The 12,158-nt window shown below is 38.7% G+C and overlaps 1 pseudogene; it reads right to left on the bottom strand.

Annotated features, from left to right (window-relative positions):
- Positions 3,477 to 4,441, bottom strand: OR5H37P (olfactory receptor family 5 subfamily H member 37, pseudogene; annotated as a pseudogene).

Below are 12,158 nucleotides of genomic sequence, written 5' to 3'. Positions count from 1 at the left end.
ATGGACAGAAATGATATGGACCTAACAGAAGCAGAAGATATTAAGAAGAGGTGGCAAGAATACACAGAACTGTATAAAAAAGAGCTTCATGACCCAGATAATCATGATGGTGTGATCACTCACCTAGAGCCAGACATCCTGGAATGTGAAGTCAAGTGGGCCTTAGAAAGCATCACTACGAACAAAGCTAGCGGAGGTGATGGAATTCCAGTTGAGCTCTTTCAAATCCTGAAAGATGATGCTGTGAAAGTGCTGCACTCAATAAGCCAACAAATTTGGAAAACTCAGCAGTGGCCACAGGACTGGAAAAGGTCAGTTTTCATTCCAATCCCAAAGAAAGGCAATGCAAAAGAATGCTCAAACTACCACACAGTTGCACTCATCTCACACACTAGTAAAGTGATGCTTAAAATTCTCCAAGCCAGGCTTCAGCAATATGTGAACTGTGAACTTCCAGATATTCAAGATGGTTTTAGAAAAGGCAGAGGAACCAGATGTCAAATTGCCAACATCTGCTGGATCATCGAAAAAGCAAGAGAGTTCCAGAAAACATCTATTTCTGCTTTATTGACTATGCCAAAGCCTTTGACTGTGTGGATCACAACAAACTGTGGAAAATTCTGAAAGAGAAGGGAATACCAGACCACCTGGCCTTCCTGTTGAGAAACCTATATGCAGGTCAGGAAGCAACAGTTAGAACTGGACATGGAACAACAGACTGGTTCCAAATAGGAAAAGGAGTATGTCAAGGCTGTATATTGTCACCCTGCTTATTTAACTTCTATGCAGAATACATCATGAGAACGGCTGGGCTGGAGGAAGCACAAGCTGGAATCAAGATTACTGGGAGAAATATCAATAACCTCAGATATGCAGTTGATGCCACTCTTATGGCAGTAAGTGAAGAAGAACTAAAAAGCTTCTTGATTAGAGTGAAAGAGGAAAGTGAAAAAGTTGTCTTAAAGCTCAACATTCGGAAAACTAAGATCATGGGATCTGGTCCCATCACTTCATGGCAAATAGATGGGGAAACAGTGGAAATAGTGTCAGACTTTATTTTATTTGGCGCCAAGATCACTGCAGATGGTGACTGCAGCCATGAAATTAAAAGACGCTTACTCTTTGGAAGGAAAGTTATGACCAACCTAGATAGCATATTAAAAAGCAGATATATTACTTTGTCAACAAATGTCCGTTTAGTCAAGGCTAGGTTTTTCCAGTGGTCATGTATGGATGTGAGAGTTGGACTGTGACAAAAACTGAGTGCCGAAGAATTGATTCTTTTGAACTGTGGTGTTGTAGAAGACTCTTGTGAGTCTCTTGGACTGCAAGGAAATCCAACCAGTCCATCCTAAAGGAGATCAATCCTGGATGTTCACTGGAAGGACTGATGCTAAAGCTGAAACTCCAATACTTTGCCACCTCATGTGAAGAGTTGACTCATTGGAAAAGACCCTGATGCTTGGAGGGATTGGGAGCAGGAGGAGAAGGATACAACAGAAGGTGAGATGGCTGGATGGCATCACCGACTCGATGGACATGAGTTTGAGTGAACTCCTGGAGTTGTTGATGGAAAGGGAGGCCTGGCGTGCTGTGATTAATGGGGTCGAAAAAAGTTGGACACGACTGAGCGACTGTACTGAACTGAATATGCATCTGAAGCCATCATGTAAACAACACGGTCTAGATTTTTATTTTTATGTACGTTTCAAAGCTACCCTCTCAAATCATCCCACCCTTGCCTTCTCCCTCAGAGTCCAAAAGAGTGTTCTTTATATCTGTGTTTTGCTGTTCGCATATAGGGTCATCATTACCATCTTGCTGCTGCTGCTGCTGCTAAGTTGCTTCAGTCGTGTCTGAGTCTGCAACCCCATAGACGGCAGCTCACAACGCTTCTCCGTCCCTGGGATTCCCAAGGCAAGAACCCTGGAGTTGGTGCCATTTCCTTCTCCAATGCATGAAGGTGAAAAGTGAAAGTGAAGTCTCTCAGTCATGTCCAACTCTTTGCAACCCCATGGACTGTAGCCTACCAGGCTCCTCTGTCCATTGGATTTTTCAGGCAAGAGTACTGGAGTGGGTTGCCATTTCCTGCTCCAACCATCTTTCTAAATTCAATATATATGCATTAGTATACTGTATTGGTGTTTTTCTTTCTGACTTCATTCTGTATAATAGGCTCCAGTTTCATCCATCTCATTAGAACTGATTCAATTGCATTCTTTGTAATGGCTGAGTAATACTCCATTGTGTATATGTACCACAGCTTTCTTATCCATTCATCTGCCAATGAACATCTCGGTTGCTTCCATGTCCTGGCTATTATAAACAGTGCTGCAATGAACATTGGGGTACATGTGTCTCTTTCAATTCTGGTTTCCTCAGTGTGTTTGCCCAGCAGTGGGATTGCTGGGTCTTATGGCAGTTCTATTTCCAGTTTTTTAAGGAATCTCCACACTGTTCTCCATAGTGGCTGTACTAGTTTGCATTCCCACCAACAGTGTAAGAGGGTTCCTTTTTCTCTGCATCCTCTCCAGCATTTATTGTTTGTAGACTTTTTTGACAGCAGCCATTCTGACTGGTGTTAGAAATGTTTTATATATTAATAATTTCTTTATCTTCCTAGTAACTTCATTTTTTAAAAGTCTAGCAAGATTGACCATTTCCTTTCTGTTACATCACTTTTATTCTCTATGTCATTCCAATTATTCTGAAATTTCATCTCCTAGCTTTCTGAATTAGTGAACTTTTAAGGTTATCCCACAACATACAAACACAGCTGGAAATTACCTTTCAAGGAAATATATGTAATGAGAGAAAACTGTCCTCATTATTCAAAACAGTACACTAAGCTAAGGGGGCATCCTTTTACAATTTGGTTTGACCTTCCCTGTTTCATTCTCATTTTTTCCTCATTGCTTTCCCAATTTCTGTTTCTCTCTGTGATATGAGTATTGAATCCCCACAAGAAGTGAAATGCATCATGTCCCAAATAGAGTGGATGGAAGACCTTTGGATGGCAGCAGAATTCCTGCGATTTACCTTTGTTCAAACACAAACCCACCTCCACTATGGAGTTAAATGAGATATGAGTCTACAGGCTGCACAGCTGTATTCCTATCTAAATCAACATCATGCTGTTCAGAGGAACTATACTATTTCAATGCTTAATGACTTTATAAAGCTATACTGAAGAACATTTAAGCATAAAAGTGTTTTAATTTGTATTCTGCTTCAGTTATTGTAGCATGACATAAATACTTGTTTAAAGTTCTTTGTATTTTTGAACAACATATACAAATATTTTAGGGAGTATATTAGTGCTAACACTTTAAGTCATAACACCTTAAAAACAAAGGCAATTATAAACAAACACAAGAAGCTTGGAACACTAACCAAAACAGAGACACGTCTAATCTTTACATCCATATGATGATTTTAATAAAAAAAAAAAAAGACTACAGATAACATTATGAAATCTAAACATTTCTCTTTAACACTTTTGTCAGTGAGTCTATGACTTTCTTATTTCTCAGGCTATAGATGATTGGATTTAACAAAGGGATTATAACAGTGTAAAATAGAGAGTCCATCATATCTTGAGCATCTGTTTGTGCAGAACCAGGGTGCACATACCTGAAGAGAAGAGGCCCATAATATAAAGAAACAGATAGGAGGTGGGCTCCACAGGTGGAGAAGGCCTTCCTTATGCCTTGTATGGATTTATTTTTTAAGATTGTAAAGAGAACAAGTATATAAGAGATGAGAACAGTAAGAATGGTGAACACTTGTATTGACCCTGAGAAAATAAATACCATCAGAACATTGATTGAAGGGTCAGTACAAGAAATCTTAAACAATGGCATGATGTCACAATAAAAGTGGTGTATTATGTTAGACTTACAGAAGGTTAATCTGAATAAAAACCTATATGAATTATGGAATGAATAAGGCCACCTACAAATGATAAGACTGATAGTCGGATGCATAATCTATTGGTCATAATCACTGAATAAAGTAATGGTTTGCATATGGCCACATACCGATCAAACGCCATTGTTGCCAAGAGAAAACATTCTGTGGTTGTGCTGAATGCAAAGGAAAACAACTGTGTTATGCATTCAGAGAGAGAGATCATCTTCCTCTTGGCCAGGAAGTTGACGAGCATCTTGGGAGTCACAGTGGATGAGATCCAAGCATCCACAAAGGCTAAACTCCCAAGGAATAAGTACATGGGGATGTGAAGGTGAGGGTCATTATAGATGAGAGCAATTAGTCCAAGATTTCCTACAGTGGTGATGAGATATATTATCAGGAACATCAGGAACAGGTGAATATACCAATCTGGTTGATATGTAAGTCCTGTGAGAACAAATTCTGTCAGTGATGTTGCATTTTTAGTATCCATGTTGTTACTGGATAGCCCCTAAAATGAAATGCAGTAAATGTGAAAGGAACATTCATTAAGATTATATAGAAATAATATTGGAATAAGTAGTTGAAATAAAACCATGCACTTGTCAGAATGCCCTTGATTTTATTCACTACTATCATGACAATGAAAAATAATCTGAGGAATTGGCATAATAGAAAATGTAAGTATTTCAGTTCAAAAAATGTGCAGGAATTAAAAGACTTAGAAGAAAGGACAGACATTGTAAAATGAGCTAAATTTGTGAGGATACTTGTATGTGTTAGAAACATTCTGCATCTGGGACTTGGATGAGGGTTTAGGGGAAAGAAGTTTGAATTATAGAGTTATTTTAATGACATTTGAAGGATCTTGAACTTTTATTTCTTGGGCAGTAGGTATGCACTGAAAAGTTTTAGGACTAGGAAATTCATGGCAAGATATTTTTTAAATTAAATGTTTGGTATGTAAAAAATACTCTGCAGAGAAGGGAAAGCAGAATTAGGAACAATAATTAGAAAGCGCTGATACTCCTGTCTGGTGTTTTCCAAACCAGAATACATATCAGAATTGTCTGGGGGAAATTTTTGTACAAACTATAGATTATGAGGTATTGCTGTAGATACTGATTCAGTGGGAATAAGAATTAAGTCTAATAATCTGTATTTCCAAAATGCTCTCTAGTTGATTCAAATGCCTGTGAAATTATTAGTCAGTGTGTAATATGTTATTAGGATTGATGAAAAAGGCAAAGAGTAGACCAAGATAAATCAGAATATAGAGTCCCTAGGACTCAGTGACATGTTAGGTTTGGAAGGAGTGGTCAGTGAAGGAGAGAGAGGACACTTGGTGATGGGCAGATGGTCATCAAAATTGAATTTGAGAACTCAAATGCTTTGGCCACTTGTTATAGAGAGAGCATCCCCTGATTATCCACTTGGGATAGCTTAGTAGTATGAGTTTGTTAGAGCATAATATAAACAATGATTTGAAAGTATTTGGGTAGCTGAAGGCATACTTATGGATAACCTAACCATTAGAAATTGGAGAAGGAAATGGCAACCCACTCCAGTGTTCTTGCCTGGAGAGTCCCAGGGATGGCGGAGCCTGGCGGGCTGCCGTCTATGGGGTCACACAGAGTCGACACGACTGAAGTGACTTAGCAGCAGCAGCAGCAACCATTAGAAAGTATGTATAAGGTGAAAAGAAGGAGGGTGTGGCATGAAACTTGAGGAAATTTTGTTAAAGAGGCTTCGAAGTGAATACATATCATTCTTACTCTAGAAATCAAAAGAACCAGGAACTCTTTCCCATTCCTTTTGCTCCTTGAGTAAGAGGACTTGATGTAGGTTTGACCAGTCAAATGCACCAATACTGAATTTGTAATATGGAGAAAAGAAAGGGACAGGAAGAAAAGAGAATTTTGGTTGCCAAGGCAGCCAAGGCAGCCATATCAAGACCCTGGGAAATGCTTCCTGAATCTGCACCAACATTGTCTGTGTGAGCTGTGGCAGAGCTCCTATTGAGCAAGTGTAGGGATTTGATTTTGGCTGTTGTCTCACTGTGTTGCTTTCTTCTATTCCTGCCCATTTTCAGCTGATTCTTCCAATCTCCCTGGACTTTCTACGTAATAGTCAACTTCCATTTAACTAACTAACTTTCTGTTGCAAACAAGTGCCCTGTGTATGTGTGCTAAGTCACTTCAGTCTTGTCTGACTCTTTGCTATGGACTGTAGCCCACCAGGCTCCCCTGTCCACGGGATTCTCCAGGCAAGAATCCTGGAGTGGGTTGCCATGCCCTCTTCCAGGGGATCTTCCCTACCCAGGGATTGAACCCACATCTCTTATGTTTCCTGCATTGGCAGGTGGGTTCTTTACCACTAGTGCCCCTGGGAAGCACAATAAGTGCCCTGGCTCTAACCAAGAGAGATAGGGGAGCGACCAGAAAAACGTTCTAAATAGAGCGATCAGAGAAGCAGAAGAGGAGCTGGAGAATTGAATTATGTGGACATAAAAAGAGAAAAGACCCTCAAAGACATAATGACGTGCTGTAGCAATTGGAAAAATGAATGCTCTGGTGAACAAGGAGTGAATAAAGAAAAATGAAATGAGAGGTTTTTAGTGTTTTTACTGAGAGTGGTTTCCATTTTGTAATAGTGTCAAGGACAGAGGATAGTAAGAAATAAACAGGAAACATGGTACACAGAATAAGGGGAGTGTTTTTGAGTAAGAAAAAAAAAAGGAAAACAATTGGAATTTATCTACTGCCCATAGGCAAATGCGTTTTTTTTCTTCCCCTGTAGAGCATTTAAGTAAAAATTTTCGAGAGGGGAGAGGAAAGCATCAAGAAGAGAAAACAAACAGGAGGAGTGGAAAGGAGAAATTTGGGTAGATGAAAAAAGAAAAAAAGGGGAGTGAGGAATAGATAAAATATAGCAGAGATGTGGAAAGATAAGTGTAAGAAAGACAAGTCAGTAAAGACAGAGGTAGTATCACATAAACACTGAAAAGGAAATAAGGGGAACGTTTGCAGGTAAATATTTGTCTTAACTGGTTTTCATTAAGTATTGTCAACACTGGGAATCTTTTCTTACTCTTTTCTTTAAAATTCCAAGTTTATCTTCCTAGGGAATTTGTGTGACAGAGAATTTTAATTTAAATTTTACCCTAGAAACTTTGGCTGTCTATAAACATACTAGCATTGCTAGATGGTTCTTTCAATATTTAGAAGTTGATTTATATTTATTATTACAGTAATTAGAACTTCTCTTAAAACCTGCTGGGTTTTACTTGAGAGCAATTTCTTCCATTAGCAAAAAATTGATTCAAAGGCTGGAGCCCAATTCAGGTCATATAAATAACCAGTGCCAGTAATTACAGTTGTTAGGTATTTTTTTATTTGAAAGAGGCTCTTTTCCATGTAGTCCCAAATCACTAATAATTGAAGATTCTCAAACAATATGTGTGTGGGTCTTTTTTAAATCATAAAACTGGCAAGACCAGAAGAGAGATATTTTCTATATATTTCTTGAATATATGCTTATCAATATAATATATACATATATAATACATATAATATATACATATATTCAGTGAAATTATTGTCACAAGTAAGTGAAAGAATAGAGGAGATAATATAAGTAACTTACCTTAAAAGTTTATTAAGAGATTGTAATTAATTAAAAATAATGGATCTTTAATCAGAATAAACTGAAAAATGTTTTACGTAGGACACATATAACCTGATGTTTAAATCCAGTTTAATTGTTTAACATTTTAGTTCACCAAAACTTATAAAGTCATTTAAATTGTGTTAGAAAGATAATAAGTTATTGTTAAAGGGAATAATTCAATCTTATAGATATTTTGCTCACAGATTTACTCACAGAAAAACATATACAGATAATGTATCCATTGTTTTACATTTTCCACTGTCAGGTTTTTTTTGCATCCTGGAAATCAATCTAAAATTATTATAAATTATACAGTCTTTTGACTACTTTATAAAATGAATAATCAATCTTATAGAATTCAGTTTTCTCTTACCCATATCTTGTAAGAAATTGTGGAGATCCTTTCAAAGAGTTAGAATTTTTAAGTAGAAAATAATAAAAACAGCACTGGAATGACAGTAACACGTGTAGCAAGTCCTTGCATACCCACTCATTTTGGAGGCTTGTTTCCCAAGTTCCGGAGAATGTTGTTTAAATAAATTTGCTTTGAATACACTACAGCAAATTGTATAACTGTTTTTTTTTTTTTTTTGCCAGAACTGGAAGAAGTGAAGAACTAAAATTCCCAGATAACATACAAGGATTCCCTTTAGGACAAAACTAAGCTTTTCCTCTGGGTATATAGATTTGAACATGTAGAAGTACAGGTTTTTCCACAGGGTATTATAGCCTTAAAATCGTAAATATCAAGTCATTGTTGGCAGTTCTTGTTTTAACTATTGAAATTGCACTATTTTCCACCACAGATGACACTTCTGACATATTTATGTAAACTTCAATTTATCTGTAAATTTTGATGCTCTGAGTGCCTTGATCAGTATGTTTTTTCTGAGCTAATCATCTTGAATTTACTTGGACAAAAGTTCCAGATTCCTTTCAGGAACTGACTGCAAGAAAATTGTCTTCCTTATCAAAGTTTAACTCAAATTCCAGACCTACAAGTAACTTTGCACCTTAAGCTGAAAATTGATCAAAAATCTTACTAGGCAACATTTGGTGGGAAAGAAAACCCAGGGACCACAGTGGGAGGTGGCCTAGATCATTGCTTCTCCAACTTTAATCCTTGTGAATCTCCTGGAAATTTTTCTAAAATGTAGATTCTATTTTAGTAGGTGAAGAATAAGGCCTGAGGGTCTTCATTTCTATCAAGGTGATGCCTCTGGACATTTGCCATCCTTAGGATCTTCCATAATTGACAGGCCTAGCTTATCAGTGAGCTAGATTATTAAAGAAACGAAGAATAACAAATGAAGCTGGCATGCAAAAAGAGAAGCAAAGAGGAGCTAGAAGGCAAAGGGAGGCCAGCATTGGTGGTATCACAGAGGATCTGGAGACGAGGTCAGGGACTTTGCTGTTTATGTGGACTAAAAAGAAAATTACTGATGGATTTTGAACACGATGATATATATTCTGATTTGACTTTAGTTATTAACAGAGAAGTTGCTATTGAACGTTAATTTAAAAAACGATATTATATATGATAAAATAGTATGATATGAAAACATTTCATGTTTTGATATCTGAAAAGTCAAAAAATGTTTAATTTACACCTGAAACTAGATTGATAGCTAAGGGAAAAGTTGCTGCTGCTGCTAAGTCGCTTCAGTCGTGTCCGACTCTGTGCGACCCCATAGACGGCAGCCCACCAGGCTCCCCCGTCCCTGGGATTCTCCAGGCAAGAACACTGGAGTATATTGCCATTTCCTTCTCCAATGCATGAAAGTGAAAAGTGAAAGGGAAGTCGCTCAGTCGTGTCTAACTCTTAGCAACACCATGGACTACAGCCCACCAGGCTCCATCCTTGGGATTTTCCAGGCAAGAGTACTGGAGTGGGGTGCCATTGCCTTCTCCGGATCCTATGTCCTAGTGAAAGCTAAATAAGAGATGAAAAACCAAGACAGATTGGAGATAAATCACCGTGAAAACTCAACAGAAGGATGGAGTAAACAATATAATGTGTATCATTAACGTCAACATAACCTATATTACGGAGAAGGCAATGGCACCCCACTCCAGTACTCTTGCCTGGAAAATCCCATGGATGGAGGAGCCTGGTGGGCTGCAGTCCACGGGGTTGTTAAGAGTTGGACACGACTGAGCGACTTCACTTTTACTTTTCACTTTCATGCATTGGAGAAGGAAATGGCAACCCACTCCAGTGTTCTTGCCTGGAGAATCCCAGGGACGGGGCAGCCTGGTGGGCTGCCATCTATGGGGTCGCACAGAGTCGGACACGACTGAAGTGACTTAGCAGCAGCAGCAGCAGCAGCAACCTATATTATCCCCTTCAATTTTGTGTAATTATCTTTTAACTCATTTTGTTGCCTGTATATAAGTACAAAGGTTTGCACTGCAACATTCAGTGTGAGTAGTCTTTTTCAATTTTAGCCTTTTTAACGGTGGGTCATGGTATCACACTGTGGTCTTCATTTGCGTTTTCCCAATGACAAATTATATTGAGCACTTTTTTGTGTTCTTATTTGACATATGTATATCTAGCTTACTAAAGTGTTTGTTGAAATCTTTTGTCCATTTTTAATGGAGTTATATATTTTCTTATTTGGGGGTTTTGAGAAATTTTCATATATCCTGGATACAAGTCTTTTATCACACATATGGTCTACAAATATTTCCTTAAGGATCTTGATTTCTTTTCTTCCCACAAGATATTATACTGGTCCATTATGCTGATTGGACCTAGTGAGCATGAAATAGCAACTACTTTATACTTACTGGTGGACAGTTGCATACTAGTAGATGAGAAATAAATTCAACAAATTTCAAGGCCCATTTAACTTAGTGAAATTCCTTGGAGATCAGTTGTGTGGGTCATGTAGAGGTACACCTTCACAGGTGATGGATAAATTGTTGCATCTGGCCCATCCTGCAACCAAAACAGACACAGAACGCTTAGTGGGCCACTGTGGATTTTGGAGGCAGCATCATCCTCACTGGTTGCAAGGAACCGGAAAAACTTCTGCTTTTGACTGTAGTTCAGAACGGGAGAAGTATTTGTAAAAGGACTAGGCTGCTGTTCAACCTGTTGTGCTACTTGGGTCATATGATCCAGCAGAAGAAAAAATGCTGCTTGGAGTGGTAGTGCAGATAGGGATGCTGTTTGGAATCTTCGGCAGGCCTCTATAGGGATAAAAAACAGTGTAGACCTTAGGTTTGAGGCAAAGCCTCTATCCCATTTTGAATTGTGGCCTAATGGAGTGTGGCATGAGTGTTGTCAATAGTCAGTAGAGAAAGAGATTGCCTGGACCTGGTTTACAGATGGTTCTACAAAATATGCACACACTTTCTGAGAGTGGACAACTCTCAGATTACCATTGCCGCTCTCGGTGACATCTCTGGAGGAGAGCAGTGGTGGAAAACCCTCCCAATGGACAGAACTTTGAGCAGTTCACCTGGTTGTTCACTTTCCTAGAAAGAGAAATGGCCTGATCGGTGATGATATAATAGCCCAAGGGTTTTAGAGAATGGTTTGGCTGATGGGCAGGGATTTTGAAGCAGTATTACTGGAAGATTGATGCCAAGGAAATATGGAATAAATATGTGGATAGATCCCAATAAACACATTAAGATATTTGTGTCCCATGTGACTGCTCAGTAAAGGATGATTTCAGCAATGGAGGACTTTAATCATTAAGTGGATATGATGACCCATTCTCAGATACCAGTCAAGCTCTTTCTATAGCTACCCCATCATCACAAAATAGGTTTTTGAAAAAAGGTGTCATAGTGTCAGGAATGGAAATTATGTATAGTCTCAGCAACATGGACTTCTGCTCACTATGGCCAGCTAGTCAAGGTCATTTTGAGTGCCTTTTCTGCCAGCACAGAGACCAACACAGAGTCCCTGATACTGCATCAGTCATTTAGGTGATCAGCCAGCCACCTGCTGGCATGTTGATTGCATTGGACAATTTTCCATCATGGAGAAGTGTTTTGTTATTATTAGAATAAACGCTTGCTCTAGATAAAGATTCTTCCTTGCTGGCAGTCAGATCAGATCAGATCAGATCAGTCGCTCAGTTGTGTCTGACTCTTTGCGACCCCATGAATCGCAGCAAACCAGGCCTCCTGTCCATCACCAACTCCCGGAGTTCACTGAGACTCACGTCCATCGAGTCAGTGATGCCATCCAGCCATCTCATCCTCTGTCGTCCCCTTCTCCTCCTGCCCCCAATCCCTCCCAGCATCAGAGACTTTTCCAATGAGTCAGTGCTTCTGCCAAAACAACCATCTGTGGACTTACAAGATTCCTTATCCACTCTGATGGCAATTCATATTGCATGCATTTATCTGATCAAGGAATTCACTTCATAGCAAATGAAATGTGATAATGCCACCAATATTACGGCTTACCTTACCTTGAATCACTAATGAGATGCTGGCTAGTTAGTTCACAATTCACACTAAGAATTACTGTTGTAGATTTGATGGTGTTTGTTTTTACCTGACTCCTTAAGTGTTGATTCTTTTAACACAGACTAGTACAATCTCCAGAGAAG

Source organism: Bos taurus, chromosome 1 (assembly GCF_002263795.3).
Source record: "Bos taurus isolate L1 Dominette 01449 registration number 42190680 breed Hereford chromosome 1, ARS-UCD2.0, whole genome shotgun sequence".
NCBI classification, from domain to species: Eukaryota; Metazoa; Chordata; class Mammalia; order Artiodactyla; family Bovidae; genus Bos; species Bos taurus.
Note: the sequence above shows the minus strand (reverse complement) of the source record. Positions and strands in the feature narration are given on the sequence as shown.